Source organism: Elaeis guineensis, chromosome 14 (assembly GCF_000442705.2).
Source record: "Elaeis guineensis isolate ETL-2024a chromosome 14, EG11, whole genome shotgun sequence".
Taxonomy (NCBI): Eukaryota; Viridiplantae; Streptophyta; class Magnoliopsida; order Arecales; family Arecaceae; genus Elaeis; species Elaeis guineensis.
In genome coordinates this window covers 62,700,588-62,717,289 of record NC_026006.2, presented here as the reverse complement: position 1 = coordinate 62,717,289, position 16,702 = coordinate 62,700,588, and the positions used below count along the sequence as shown (strand labels likewise).

Genomic DNA, 16,702 nt, shown 5'->3' with positions numbered 1-16,702 from the left:
TTAACCGCCATGCCGGCTGGTGCCATACGGTGTTCGTTGTGACGTATGATTCGGGCCAGATCCCTTTAGTTCGTTCGATTCGGTGTCCCGTGCAATGAATCAAGCCGAAAGCCCACCTCCGTGTTTGGACTTTGTTGGCAACTTATGTCTCAGCTCACATAATTAAAGCCGGCAATCTTAGAAGTGATTGACTTCTTTCCTGTATGTAAACCTTGAGATGAAGAATCAAAGATGGGGAGTAATATAATACAAATTTATTGAATTGATTTTTATAAATATGTTTAAAGAGGACACTTATTTACTGTATAATAAAATTTTAAATAAATTATATTTCTAATCTTTAAATTATATCAGATTTTTTTAAATAATTTTTAAACTATAAAATTATAATTTTTGATTCTCAAATTTTTTAAACTATTTTAATGTTACCCTTCGTCCCATGTCCGACGACTTTCTCTCACCAAAATTCTATTTGGCATTACTGATGCATATGTGGCTGCTTTAACTTGAATAGGTGGCATTGGCATGGAGCTGAAAATAAGTTAGTTTAAAAAAATTGATGATGTGGCACCACGATTCGTTTTCCTTCCGAAGGAACGGTGCCCTCCCTCTGCCTTGAGGAGGAGGGTGTTGAGAACCGCCTGGTCGTTGAGGACAACAGAGGCGGCGCCATCAAAGAAGCCAGATGCTGTCACCTTAACCATCTCCGCTGCCTCTGACTCACCCCACCTGCCGTCAATAAGGACCGACTTGATCATGTCTAGGTAGATACCGACCCATGGCGGAAGTCTCCTCGCAGGGGCCTGGATCTCCAAGAAATGCTCCGGATCGGAGGTGGAGGGGATGGAGGAGCTCCGACGGCAGCGGTCAAAGGCAGTGGCATCGCTCCAGAACTCGATCCAGTGGGGGGGCTTGCCGGCGATGGAGTCGAAGCTACGACGTGAGGCAGAAGAGGGGAGGAAAAGGTGAATGGGCTTGTCGGTGGCAACCGAGGTGGAGTGCTAGCGGCAGAGGAAGAGATCGGGAGGGGGGAAGGGGAGTGGAAAGCAAACTCATGATGGAAGAAGTCGGCAAGATCGAAGCCACAGCAGGAGATGCGGGCCTTGTTGACGAGGAAGACGGGGTTGCCGGCGAGAGAGGGGTGATAGGGGCTGTAGCAGCGACCGAAGAGGGGGGATGAGGAGGGGAGCGCACGTAAGGCAGAGTAGGTGAGAAGGAGGGTGCGCTCAAGGTCGACGGGGCTGGGGCCCTAGGAGCGGGGCCAGAAGGCATGGCGGGTGATCTATGTGGAGATAGCAGTGATAGCGAGATCAAGTATGGCACGGAGGCGATGGCGGGAGCGCCAGTCTGGAAAGCCAATGGGTACAGGAAGATCGAGGGAGAGGATGGCACAAAGGTGAGAGACGAGGGCCTCGGTGAGAGGGGGAGAAGGAGAGGAGACTGTTGCATGCAAAAGAGGAGGGGATGGAGGCAGTGGTGGCGTGAGTGCAGAGACGATGGGTCGAGCTGCTCCTCCATTGCCCCCATTTTTTCTTTATTTTTTTTGTCATCAGGAGTCCCAACCAGGTGGGAAGCTTGGAGCGGCTGTTGTACAGGATCTGGTACCATACGGTGTAGCAGGAAGAAAGAAAAAATAAAATAAGAAACATAATACAAATACATGGATCGGTCTCAAACCTATCTCTACAGAGCGTACAAGCTTCACTATGAGAGAATAAAATAAAATCAATACAAGAAGAACTCACCACTCAACCCTTGTAAAGAGTCTCTCATTGAAAATCTCAAAATCCTCATAAAAGTTCTTTGAAACCTTTTTTGAAGCCTTTCTGTACCTCTAGGACGTCATCAGCTCTCCAATGCAATAAATAGCTTGTCAATCGAAGTTATATAGGCTCCAAAATCTTAAAAATACTGTTTCAATAGGAATACAGAGTCTCAATCAATTCTAGAACTATCAGTAGCTATCCGATCATGACCGGCTCGCATCAGAGCCATCCGATTGTGATCGGCTCACATCAGAGCCACCGATCATTTGATCAAACTCGAAATCATCCTCAGCCATCCAATCGTGAACGACTGCAATTTGAATCATCGAATCATGCAAAAACTCTCCTGGATTGTGCGTGGACCATGTATTTGATCCATGCAGCCTCATGGACCGTCCAGCACCCCGCGATCCACAGTGGACCACGCAGGGGCACTGGGCCTGGGCACTCACGCGCGCTGGGCCGGCCTGCGTGCATGCCTGCATTGGGCTTGCCCGCATATTGGGCCGCGCTCTCTTGCACGCGCATGTCTCCGTCGGGCCTGGCCACGCCACTGTCGGCCCACCATCGCCTCGTGCACTGTGCCACCTTCTCTGATCTTCTTTTGCACGTATCTTCGATGTCTGGACTCCATTTGGATTGTTCTTGGACTCGTTGGACTTTATTCGTCATCTTGAATCTCACTGTAGGCTCAATATGGATCGAATCTTGAGACGTCAAATCTCCATAATCTCCATCTCGACTCGATTTTCAATCTCCATCTGTCTCTAAGAGCTTGTGATCTATCTCACCCCTATGTCCTGGGACATGCCTGCTGTCTCATGAATGGACAAATATAGAAGTCGAGCCAGACCGCTCGATCCTACCTCCGTCATGGGCTGTGTCCACTCTGACCAAAGATCTACTTGGAAAAGTCTGCTGTGGCAATAGAAACTTCACTCTGTGATATCACCTCTCATCTTTTTGAGTCTTCCGTCTAGTGCTCGATCCACCTCTATCTGGAGCTCAACCTCGCACTGGGCTCCTCCTAGCTCCTGAAGCTCTATTTCGCACTGAAATTCCCGTCAGATAGTAATATCCTCTCGTCCTTTTCTTTTTTTTCAGAATAATCCTATCGTCATGTAACACCTTAAGGATTTCTCGATCAGCTACTATCCTGTAGCCTCTCGAATCCAGTCTGCTCAGTGAGATAAGATTTCGTCTGAAATCGAGTATGTATCGGATCTCCCACAATCTCCTCACTGCATCATCATATGTCCTCTAGCTGATCGTCTCGATGCCTTTGATCGTACAGCTCGATCCATCAGGTAGATAAACAGTACCCTCACTGCTCTCTAGAGAGTCAAACTGCTCCTCTCTACAATATATATGATAGATGCATGCAGAATCTAAAATTCACTACAGGAAAGAAATAGATACCTCATCAGATATCTCTAAGATATTATCTTCTGACTTGCTATGAGCCATCGCTGCAGTAGCCCTCGTCTGATCTCTGAGTTAAGGGCAATCTCTGGCTAGATGCCCAACTCGTCACATCGGTAATATCTGATCTTGCTCAAGTCTCTCATTCTGGACTTGGATCATTCTCATCGCGATCTCTTATCACTCTGTCTGCCGCCTCCTACTCCTTCGAAAATCACCAAAGCTGAACTACCATCACCTGAGCTCAAAGCTGGGTTCTCCCTCCTGAAAATCTCATTCTGGAGAATCACCGCAGTGACCTCGTCCATCTTGATGGTCTTTTTTTTACTAGAAGAACAGTCACCAAGAACTCATACGAAGGAGGAAGCGATGCTAGCAAGACCAGCGCCCTGATCTTCTCTTCAACTTTTTTGCCAATGTTGAGAAGATCGGTGAGGATCTTCTAGAAGTGACGGAGATACTCCTGCATGCTGTGTCCCTTAATCATTTGCAGCTAGTAGAACTGCCTCTAGAGGAAGAAGGTATTGGTGAGAAACTTTGTCATATACAACTCTTCGAGTTTTGACCACAGCATCATCGGAGAAGTCTCGTCAAGCACATGGATCACCACCTCATGTGCTAGGTACAAACGGATCGAACTCACCGTCTGCCTTTGGAGCCGCCTCCAATCCTACACCTCTATAGTGGTCGACTTCTTTTCGCACAAGAAAGCATCTATCAACTCTTACTGGATGAGCACGTCTTTCACCCTTACCTGCCACAAAAAAAAATTACTCTTTCCATCGAACAGATTGATCTCTACCTTGATTGTGCTTGTCTTCTCTATCTTCTATCTCGATCACCACCATTGCAACCTACGCTCTGGCATCACCTTGCTCTGATACCAATTATTGTGCAGGATCCAGTATCATACGGTGCAGCAAGAAGAAAGAAGAAATAAAATAAAAAATATAATATAGATATGTAGATCGGCCTTAAGCCTACCTCCACGGGGCGTACAAACTTCACTATGAGAGAATAAAACAAAACTAATACAAAAAAAATTCATCACTCAACCTTTGTACAAGAGTTTCTCACTAAAAAGCCCTAAAACCCTTATAAAAGCTCTCTAAAACTTTTTTTGAAGCCTTTTTTATACCTCCAAGATGTCACCAGCTCTCCAACGTAACAAACGGCTCGTCAATCGGAGCTATATAGGCTCCAAAATCTCAAAAATACTGTTTTAGTAGGAATACAGAGTCTCAATCAACCCTAAAACCATCCATGACCGTCCGATCATGATCGACTTGCACCACAGTCATCCGATCGTACACATTAGGGCCACCAATCACTTGATCAAATTCGAAATCATCCTCACCCATTCGATCATGAATAGTTGCGATCTGGATCATCGGATCATGCAAAAACTCCCTTGGAAAGTGTGTGGACCGCATGTTTGGTTTACGTGGCCCCATGGACCGCCCAGCACCCCACGATCCACAGTGGATCGTGTAGGGGCACTGGGCTTGGGCGTGACGCGCGCTGGGCTGGCTCGTGTGCACGCCCGTGTTGGGCCCGCCCGCACACTGGGCCGCGCGCATGCATCTCCGTCGGGCTCGACCGCACCACCGTCAGTCTGCCGCCGCCTCGTGTAATGTGACATCTTGTCTGATCTTCTTTCGCACGTATCTTCGCTGTCTGGGCTCCGTTTGGACTGTTTTGGACTCATTGGACTCCGTTTGTTGTCCTAGACCTCGTTGTGGGCTCAATATGGATCGAATCTTGAGGCGTCAAATCTCAACAGCGGCCAAATAAGGAAGCTTAGATGATGGCTGGGGTAAGAACCCATTATAGATCCAGCCGAATGACTCCTCGCTGCTGGAGGAGCTTGCCATCGGGGGCGGCATTAGCGATAATGGCACCACCTGTTTGTCCCCGTCCTTCGCCTCCTCCTCCTACTCTTCCGCCTCCCCTTTGTCTTCTCCTTCTCCTTCTCCCTCCTCCCCTCTATCATCTTCCTCCATTTGATCTTCTCGTTCATCCTCCTCCATCTCCTCATCTTCTTCCTCCTTGTTCTCATCATCATCCGCTATATTTTCTCGTAGTCGCTTGCATTGGAGGCAGCAGCACTCATAGACAGAGACGATGGGGCTGAAACCGGCTCGAAGGCCCTCCATGGCGCCGGGGCTTGGCAACCCCGACAAAGGAGGCAGCGGGAGTGGTAGGCCATCAGAAAGTTGGTGCCATAAAGCAACGGAATAGGGAAGCTTAGACGATTGCTTGGAGCAAGAGACGGAACAAAAATAGAGATAGGCATTTTGCCACGTAAGTGGGCCAGTATCAACAATTCAAAAAATGGCCATATAAGTACCGGTTCAGTGAAAAACAACTAAATCGGTGAGATAAAGTCGTCAAAAATCAATCAAAGGACAATATTAAGATGATTCGAAAAGATCAGAGATCAAAAGTTATAGTTTTGTAGTTTAAGGACCATTTAAAAAAATACGATATAGTTTAAGGACTAAAAACATAATTTATCCTAAAATTTTTGGATTTGGAACGAATATCATGGGTTTTAAGCAAATTTCATGACTTAACTTTTCTAACCTAATTTTTATACTATATAGTTTTTGTGTGACTATACAATTATTAAGCAATTAAATAAGATATGTCCTTTTCTTATTATTTACCCCTAGCCATTATAATTCATGCAATGTAGAAATTTAAAATTCTAAACCTATTCTCTTTTCAGATGGATTTGTGACATGGTATCACTAAAATATCTGTAGACAATGATATGAAGATAGTTATAAGGATTCCAAGACTACCAAATTCGTTGACAAGCATAAAAAAAATATAAAGCCAGGTCCTGCCTCATACGTAGATGATCGAGGTCCAAACTATTCTTAATTTAGATGTTTTCTCTTAAATGGATGACAACTAACTTAAAGGAAGCGCATATGATAATCTTAAACATGTGTTTCCTTTATACTGAATAGTAAATGAGGGTCAGTTGTTCTTTTTTATCTAGCAAATGATGAAGGATGAATGTTTTCCCCATCAAAAGTAGGTAGCATGTTACAATTGCCCTCTAATAAATATTGTAGCCTCTTTCAGGTAGAGGGCACCTTACCTCACAAGCACCTTCCCCTGCTCTCACTCTCACACCCCACCTATCCGACATGAAAGACTATATAATGGAACAAACAATGATATGGTAACTCAGAAAAATAACTAAAAAGGTGCATCTAACTCTCCATACCAATTCGAAGGGAATAAGGGGAGTGAATTTTTGAGTTTCTCATAAAAAAAGAGAGTGAGTTATTGAGTTTCTAAAATATTTTTCCAGTGGAACAAGCTTGCATTTTTTAAGTCCCTAGTTACTTGTGGTTTATTCTAGCCCATTGTTTAGGACAACTTATCTTGCTTCTTCTTTATGAAGTACTAACCCCCCACAAATAGAGTCTAGGATTTAACATTAGAATATATTAAAGTTTGTGAGGCACCTCCTGTTTGAACCCGATTACAATATATATAACAACTTACGTATAAGCCCGCACACACACACATGCACGTGCACGCTCACACACGCACACACATATGTTTATATTACAATATATATAACAAACTTACGTATATGCCCACACACACATATGGGCGCGCATGCACACGCACACACAAATGTTTATATGTATGTATGTATAGACACACACACGTATGTGTGTGTGTATATATATATATATATATATATATATATATATATATATATATATATATATATATATATATATATATATATATATATATATATATTGTTGGGGTGATTCAGATGGTTCTCTGATTCCGACTTTCGATCGGTCTGATAAGTATGACTTATCGACTATCAATCAGTTGACCGACTGACAGTCGGCTATCCATAAATTTGATAGATTCCAACTATGATGACTCGATCGATTTCAAACAAATTACCGTCGACATATCAGAGTTACCGACCGATGTTCATTCAGACTTCCACAACTACCAACATACGATCGACATATTTTGATACCGACATATAGTCGGCTTATCAGAAACTGCCAGCGCAGAAAGCGCATAATGGCCAAAATATGATCAGTGGTGGGTATAACCATCCATCCCATGATCACATAGTACCGAAACAAGCAAGACTCACGTGTCTAACCGTTACAAACGGTTACCAACTACTCGTCTATAAAATGAGATAAATGAACAGCATTTGATAAGATCTCTTGAGAGCTGAAACTCTACCTCTTTGAATTCTAATCTGCTGTTCATCACTCTCCACTGACTTAAGCATCGGAGGATCATCGTCGGACACAATTTCGATCAGTGTGGACTTCATTTTGTAAGTGCTCTTTACCGATAACAGGTGCAACAGGGGATTGACTACAATAGATTCATTCAACAATAAACCTAATTCGAATTATAGAGCTATAATGCAATCAAACCCGAATGAACAAAATATTGAATTCAATCGTACCAATCTATACTAGGGTTTATTACTCATTTTTGTACTTACTATTTAATTTTGTAATTATTTCTTCAATTGAGAGAAAGAAAGAGAATAGTAAGAATTCTCTTATCCCATTCGGAAAGATATTATCCTCATAATTATCTATGACTATTTTTGTCTCTGGCATGACCACTTGATGAAATATGGAGAAAAATGAGAGAAATGGCCGATATTACACAAAGATAGATACTAGTTAACCCCCTTTTTTTTATTTATTAATTTTATTTTTTTTCTTTAATTAACTCGAATCAAAGTTTTTTCTTGAAATAATTCTACCTTCCTTAAAATATCACAAACAGTTCCCGTAGGTTGAGCACCTTTTTCAAAAAAATATAGAATAAAAAAAATATTTAAATAAGTTTAATTCTTTATCGAATCGTAAAAACTTACTTTTCTAAGATCTCTTCCTTCTCTTCAGGATCGAACAAGGGAGAGTATACAAGCAATCATGGCTAAGATCAGAACTTAACATTCAACTGGATCAGTGAGACAATCTTTCTGTCGGAAAGATCTTCCTCCCCCACCTTCATTGGCAGAGTCTAGTTCTTTGCGTTCAGTAATTACTACAGATGCATAAATTACTGTTCTAATACAGCAAATAAAGATGTTGATAGAGGTAGTCCACAGCTTCCAACAACAACAGATACAATAACAACAGCAACCATCGGTGAAGGGGCTGGTTGCTCATTCAGTGCCATCCAGGCATAGTCGCCGCCCTTCACGATGCTCCCCCTCTTCATCTCTAGAACGACGATCGTCTCAACATTCTCATCGAGTCGAGCAACCACATTCTTGACATTCTCATCACACCACCCATTCTTCATGATGATCTCCTTCTCCTTCCCATGTACATAGTATCAAGAAGGAAAAAAGGCAGCATGCACCTTCTCCTTCTCCATCTTCAAATTCTTCAAGAGATTCTACTCCTGGATTATCTCAGCAACGGTAGCTCGATGACTACGAGTGCAAGTTCAAGAAGATCGATCACCAACTCATCCGACTTTAGGTGAAAGATCGAAAGTCCTTTAACGACTATAACTTTCACACTGCCCAACCTCTCTCTCAGCGTATCTTGGACGAGTCGATCCCAACTTGGTTCAAGATACCGCAGATAGAGCCATATGACGGCTCCACTGACTCAATTGATCATTTGAAGAGTTATAAGGCTCTCATGATGATCCAGAAGGTGATAGATGTCCTTTTATGTATTGACTTTCTAGTAATTATTCAGAAGACTGCTCGAGCCTGGTATTTTGGACTTCTATCGAAAAGCATAAACTCCTTCGAACAGTTCGAATATTCTTTCATGGCCCATTTCAGTACTAATCGAAAGGTGCTACAGACATCAGATAGTCTCTTCTCAATCAAGCAAGATGAGATAGAGATATTGAGAGATTTTATGGCTCACTTCAATGTAGCCACACTTGAAGTCAAGGATCTCAATGAAGATATGGTCATATCGACTATGAAGAGGGGTCTGAGGGGATCTAGATTCACTTATTATCTAGATAAGACTCTCTCTCAGATCTTGCTGAACTTTTGGAATGTGCATACAAGTATATTCATGAGGATGAAGGTGCTTCTAACCAGTGCCAGACAGAAGAAAAATATCAGAAAAAAAAGTAAAAGAAAAGTGAAGCCCCGACTGAATCAAGTCGGTCAACCGTCACTAAGCGAGCTTCATCCCGTCGATGGAGTCCAAAACCGAATAACTATGGTAGGTATGACTCCTATACTCCTCTTTCTGCTCCCCATGTGCAGATCTTACTGAAATCAAGGGAGAGGAGTATCTTCAACATCCCCCATCGATGAAAGTGCCATCGAGGAGTTGAGATAAAAAAAAAGTACAATAAATTTCATCGTGATCACGATCATGATACCGAATAGTATATTCAACTCAGAGATGAAATAGAGATCCTAATCTGATATGGCTACCTCGAGAAATTTCGATGAGATCGTCTGACTCAACTTTCCATCGACCAACAGTCTCAGCCACAAGTTGAGGAAACGATCAGTAATTGGTCAACGACGGGAGTGATCAATATGATCTTTGGACGATCAAAGAACTGGAGGGTAACTTTCGAAGAAGAGTCGGCAAAGAAACGATGACTTGATAATGTAATTTTTTTTTCGGAAGATGATGTTAGGGGAATGCAAACTCTCTATGATGATGCTGTCATCGTTTCGACGACGATAGCAAACTATAATGTAAAAAAAAATTTAGTCGATAATGGAAGCTCAACTGATGTTCTCTTTTACTCGATTTTCTCTCAAATACGACTACCGACTGACCGACTCAGAAGAGTCTTGACGTCATTAATCGATTTTATTGAAGATGCAGCTACTGTGGAAGGAAAAATTACTCTCCCATTAACTGTAGAAACAGATTCACAATAAAGTACTATTCTCCTGATATTCATAGTCATCCGAGTTCTATCGGCCTACAACACCATACTTAGACGACTTGGACTTAATGCTCTGAGAGCAGTAGTTTCAACATACCATTTATTGATCCGATTTCTAACAAAAAATAGAGTCGGAAAAATACGTGGAGATCAACAACTTGCTCGATATTTTTTGATAGTCTCTGTAAAGAATAATTAATCTGAAGACTCTTTGTTCGTTGATAAATTGGATCAAAGAGAGAATGAAGAAAAAGATGAACCAGTCGAGCAACTGGTTTCTATCCCGTTGGAAGAAGAAGATCCTAAAAAGACGGTCCAACATGGATCATAATTGTTTGATCCAGAGTGGCAACAACTGGTGAATCTACTAAGAGCAAACATCGATATTTTTACTTGGTCAGTAACATACATGTCAGAAATTCTCTGAAAGTAATAATTCACCAGTTGAATATTGATCATAAAGTTAGGTCAGTGAGATAAAAGAAAAGATATTTTACTCCTAAAAGATAGAAGGTCATCGACGAGGAAGTCGACAAACTTCTCACGGTTGGCTTCATCAGAGAAGCTAATTATCCCAATTAGCTTGCCAATGTAGTAAAGGTGAGAAAAGTCAATGAAAAATGAAGAATCTGCATCGATTACACAAATCTAAATGAAGCTTGTCCGAAAGATAGTTTTTCTTTACCAAACTTCGACCAACTAGTTGATGTGACTTCGAAACATCGATTTTTAAGCTTCATGGACACTTTTGCAGGCTATAATCAGATTCATATAGTATCCAAAAATGAGCAGCATACTGCCTTCATAACCGATAAAGGTATCAATTATTACAAAGTAATACCATTCGATTTAAAGAATGTCAGAGCCATTTATCAATGGCTAGTTAATAAGCTATTCAAGGCACAAATTGGATGAGACATGGAAGTTTACATTGATGATATACTAGTGAAAAGTCTCCAAACTTCTGATCATGTTCGAAATTTAGAAGAAGCCTTCAACATACTTCGACGACATCAAATAAAATTGAATCCGGCTAAATGTGCATTCGGAGTAACTTTCGAATAATTTTTTGGATTTCTTATGACACAACGAGGAATTAAGCTAATCCTGAGAAAATAAAAGCTATCATTAATATGAAGCATCCAAACTCCAAAAAAGAGATACAACAACTTAATGAAAGAATCACAGTACTCAGTCGATTCATCTCAAGATCGGTAGAAAGATATTCATCCTTCTTCAAGATCTTGAGATAAGCAAAAGACTTTTCATGGTCGGACGAATACGGACAATCCTTCGAAGATCTGAAAAGATATCTGGCATCCCCACCATTACTTACAAAATCGAAGGTGGAAGAAACTTTGTATCTCTATCTAGCGACTTCAGCAGAAGCAGTTAGTTCAGTACTCATTCAAGAAGATGAAAATCGAATTCAACGATCAATTTATTATAAAATCAAGGTGCTTTATAATGCTGAAATAAGATATTTAAGAACGGAGAAGATGATCTATACTTTAATCATATCATCACAGCGATTTTGTTCGTACTTCCAAGCACATCCTATAGTCATCTTGACAGATCAGTCATTGAAGATAATTTATACTGACCTGATGCTTCAGATTGAATGATAAAGTGGGTCATAAAATTCAATGAGTTTGATATTCAATATCACCCACGACCATCAATGAAGGCATAAATTTTGATCGATTTCATCATCGAGTGTACTATATCTGACAATAACTCCGAGGATGAATCCAACGATAAATTAAAGCAAGTTAAAATTTTTGAAGTCGATTTAACATCGGTGTAGGTGCTATATATTGATGGAGCATCCAACGCACAAGGCAGTAGAGCTAGTCTCATCCTTACCAATTTCGAAGAGATTGTAACTGAATATGTCTTTCGATTTAATTTTAAAGCTTCAAATAACCAAACTGAGTATGAAGCTCTCTTAGCCGGCTTGAAGATTACTAAAGAGCTTGACATTGACAGTTTGAAGGTCTTCACCGACTCATAGTTAATTACTGGGCAGGTTAAGGACGAGTTTGAAGTTCGAGATCCTGTTATGATGAAATACTTCTAGAAAGTAAAAAATATTATATCAACTCTAAAATATTTTGAGATCTCTCACATTTTAAGAATAGAGAATGCTCGAATCAACGTACTTTTTTGACTCACAACCACTTTATTCAACTCGTTCGATCGGACATTCATCGAATGTCTTGAAAATTGAGCATTAATAAAGTTGAAGAAGTACTACAAATCGATGACGAGCCATGCTGGATGGATCCGATCATCCAGTATTCGACTGATGAAATTCTACCTGTAGATCTTTCAGAAGCCAAACAACTACGATGGATGGCCTCGCAATATATTTTAATGAATGGACAACTTTATAAAAGATCATTCTCTCTTCTCTTACTGAAGTGTTTGAGACCAGTGAATGCCGATTATGCACTCTGAGAAGTTCATAAAGAGATTTGTTAAAATTACTTAGGGGGCAAATCTTTGGCTTATAAAGTCTTACGACAAGGATATTATTGGCCCACCATTAAGAAAGATGCAGCTGAACTTGTTTAAAGATGTGAACCATGTCAGAAGTATGCTAACATACAACATCAACTGACCAGCCAGCTGACATCAATGGTTGCACCATGACCCTTCGCACAATGGAGAATCGATATATTTAGTTCTTTTCTTCCGACATTCGATCAGAAAAAATTTATAATAATTATCATCGATTACTTCACCAAATAGATAAAAGCTAAACTATCGGCATAAATCACTGAAAGTAAAATGAAAGACTTCATTCAAAAGTCAATCATATACCATCATCACTGATAATGATCGATAATTCGATAATCAGAACTATAAAAAATTTTACACAAAATTTCATATTACACACAAACTCACATCAGTCGACCATCCACAATCCAATGGTGAAGTAAAAGTAACAAACCGAACAATCCTTTATGATCTCAAGATCAGACTGAATGAAGCTAAAGATCTCTAGATGAAAAAATTATATTCGATCTTATGGGTATATCGGACAACTCCTCGTATATTGACAGGAGAATCGTCATTCAACCTAGCCTATGGGACAGAGGTGATGATTCCACTTAAGATCGGATTACCATCAGCAAGAGTGGAGTAGTATAATGAGCCGAGCAATTTTGAATGTCAAGAGTCAATCTAGATTTACTTTCAAAAATCTGACAGCAAACTCAAGTTCGAATGGCAGCATATCGATAAAGAATAGCCCAGTATTACAATGCAAAAGTCAAGCCGAAGATCTTTCATCCAGGAGATCTGTTCCTAAGAAAAGCAAAAGTTTCAAATTCTTTGGACCAGAAAAAATTATCTCCAAACTGAAAAGGACCCTATCAAATAATCAAAATACTTCAACTGAATGCATATCGACTAGAAGCCCTTAATGGGACAACTATTTCTCAAATTTAAAATATCGATAATTTGAAGATGTACTATCAATAAAGTTATTCACATGTATGACATTCGAAATAAAATATTGGGATTCAGAATCATGAAAGCTTCAGTCATCTACAAGTTATCTACAAAATGGCATTAGACTGATAAATAATCAATCAATTTTTATCGACTGTATCTTGATTTTTTATTGTAAAAACTGACTTAAGTTGAATGACAGTATCAAATCAACAAATAATTGGTCAGCTTGTATCGACTATTTCGATTTTTCATTATAAAAATCGACTTACCAACTATATCTTGATTTTCTATTGTAAAAATCGATTTAAATCGAATGACTATTTATGTCGACTTAGCTTTAGCTAAGCAAAATATTACATCAACTCGATTTCGATCAAGTGAAAAATACACCGACTTGACTACGATCAGTTGAAGGATATTCAGCTTTTCACCATCTATCAAATATCTAAAAAATAAATATATCAAATCGGTTGACATCCGACTAGCGGACAAACTCTACTATAACTATTGATCGACATTCAATTCATCGATGGATGATCGAAAATTCGATTGCTATTCCATGACATTGAAAATATAAGTGTAAAAAGATATTTCGTACTTAGTATTTTTTTCATTCATTGAAGAAAAGATTACAAAATTGGATCCAAGGTCCGATTACAAAATTAAATTTAGTCTGATTACAAAAAGAAGAAGAAAAAGTATTACACCGATCACCAGTCGGCTTCTTCATCACCTTGCTCCGGTACAACTTTGGTGGTTGGAGCTGGTTCGATGGTTGGAACAGGTTTGGGTGCAGTCAGTGCATCTTCTTCAGTCGGTGCGGTGATCTCCTTAGCAACCTCTTCTCCCGAACTAGAGAGGATGATGCTACTCAGATCCAAATCCGGACATAATCTTTCGATTGCATCTTTGCCATCCTCATATCCGATGCAGTAGGATGCAAATCCGCCCTCGAAAATTTTATCCTTGAATTCTTCTGAATCTTTAAAATTTTTGATGGTCAAACTCAGAGCACCCCTCCACGACTCAGCTTCTTCCTTTGTGGAGGCTGACTCCGCATCAACCAGTGCCAGCCTCTCCATGGCGGCCTGATGCCTTCCGCGCTCCGCTTCAAGGTTCTCGATGCATCCATCTCTCTCTCCAGAGCTGACTGATGGAATGCTTCTTGCTTTTAATCTGGGATTCGAGAGATGCAATGCTCTGATGAGCCGACTCAAGTTCGGCTTTAGAGGACTGTAGGTCAATCGTTATGCGGGAGATTTCTTCTTGAAGCATCTTCTCTCGTTCAGTTGCTGTCTGAAATTGTTCAATGACTATAATTTTTTCGATGTTGGCGACCGTCACTTTGTCCATCTATGCCCGATGAAGATCGGTGATTTTTTTATATCCACTCTCTAAAGCGTACATATCGTGTGGCCACTGAAAGAAAAGGACAAGTCAAGTCGAATAAAAAAAAAGGAGAGAAGAATATCGTTAACTTACCCCAAGTATTGTCAGGTAAAATGAATAAAATATTTTGGACACAGTCTGATTTCTTCTGTTCTCCCTATCAGTCGGAAGAAGTACAGCTTCGATGAGTCATCTAGCCAATGATGAATTAGCCAAGGCTGTCTCACCGGTAGAGATTTGGATGTCAAAGAGAGTGGGGAGGCCCGCAGATGACCCATTATCGGTAGAAGTAACTGGCACCTTTCCTCACTCTCTAGTTGGTAGTCATTCGCTTGAAACCACCATGAAGTCGATACTCGATTGTGCCCAAGATCGTGCCATCAAGTGAGAAGCTTGTGCAGCGGCAGATTGTTCTAGTTCGACTACAACTGCTGATTTGACCCGAACCCCCATTGATGGAGCCGCTAATGATTTTGGTGCGGCATCTTCATCTCTCACCATCCTGACTTCAGCTGATGGCACATCAATCGGAGGAAGCATTGTCAGAGCCGATAGCGCAATAACCGACTCGGGAGTTGTTACTGATGGAATGTCGGGCCCCCTTGCCAGTATCGGCTGAGAGTCGATCTGACTTCTTCTCGATGGTCGGGATGGTCCTACATCGGTCGTTGCTCTCTTCTTGGCAACATGTAGACGGATCTCGACAGTTGAAACTCGTGTTGTCGTTCGCATGGCTGCAATCGAAAGATAAGATTTAATACAAAATTTAGAGTAAATAAAAAATAAAGTGACTGACTAATTTTGCTATACCTAAAAAAGTTATCAAACTAAGTCTGGCATCATAGAGAGCCTGCTTTGTCATCAGCTCTCGTTGCGCTAGAACTTTTATATCTCTAAGTCGGAGAAAGTCTTCCCGATCGATGACGTCGATCCGATTATGCTTGTTGGGCTCGATTCTTGGATCACCCCAGCATGAAGAAAAACTCCAGGTAGATGAAGAAGAAATAAAAAAAAAATTGATTCTTCCATCCATGAATGGACGATAGAATATCGAAAATGAAAGAAAGACTCTTCTTCAGGTTGAAAAACCACCAACCCTTGGCCTTAGAATGAAGAGGAAGAACAAAAAAAGTCTAAAAGAGAGAAGGGCGAGGGTTGGTCGAGATAAGACGATACAACAAAGCGAAGCTAATAATCAGTCAGATGGAGTTCGAAGCCAGCTGAGCAGGACAAAGATCATAATAATCAAGAAGATTCTGAACGAACTCCAGAATCAAAAATTGAAGATCAGTCCGAAGGTCCTCAACATAAAAAGCAACTTGATGCGGAGGAGAGTTCATCCGACCCTCCAGATCAGGAGTAAAAGATTGATATTGCTCTGAGATACAATACTGTTCTCAGAATCGTTCGACATTGGGTCCGAAGAAGGAAGAGACTTCCATCTTCGAATCCGAAGGAAAATTATCGGTCAGATTCTTCGATCGATTATCTAGAGAAGTTGAGGCCTTCGCCTTCTTACCCCTACTCATCATTGAAAATGAAAGAACCTAAAAGAAGAAGAAGAAAAAAACCTAAGAAAAAATAATAAAAATTCAACCTGGAGCTAGGGGTGATGTGAAGAACAGAAACTTCAAGAGCTCTTAGCACCTGGGGGACAGAACCTTCTATTGCAGAGAAAAATGATGAATGCAAAAGCAAAAAGTCCAAATGAAAGGGATACTCTATATATAGGACTCCTCAGCGGTTCG

The 16,702-nt window shown here is 40.7% G+C and overlaps 1 pseudogene; it reads right to left on the bottom strand.

The window, feature by feature from the left end:
- Positions 1–542: 542 nt before the first annotated feature.
- Positions 543–1,550, bottom strand: LOC105057374 (uncharacterized; annotated as a pseudogene).
- Between the last annotated feature and the right edge of the window lie 15,152 nt (positions 1,551–16,702).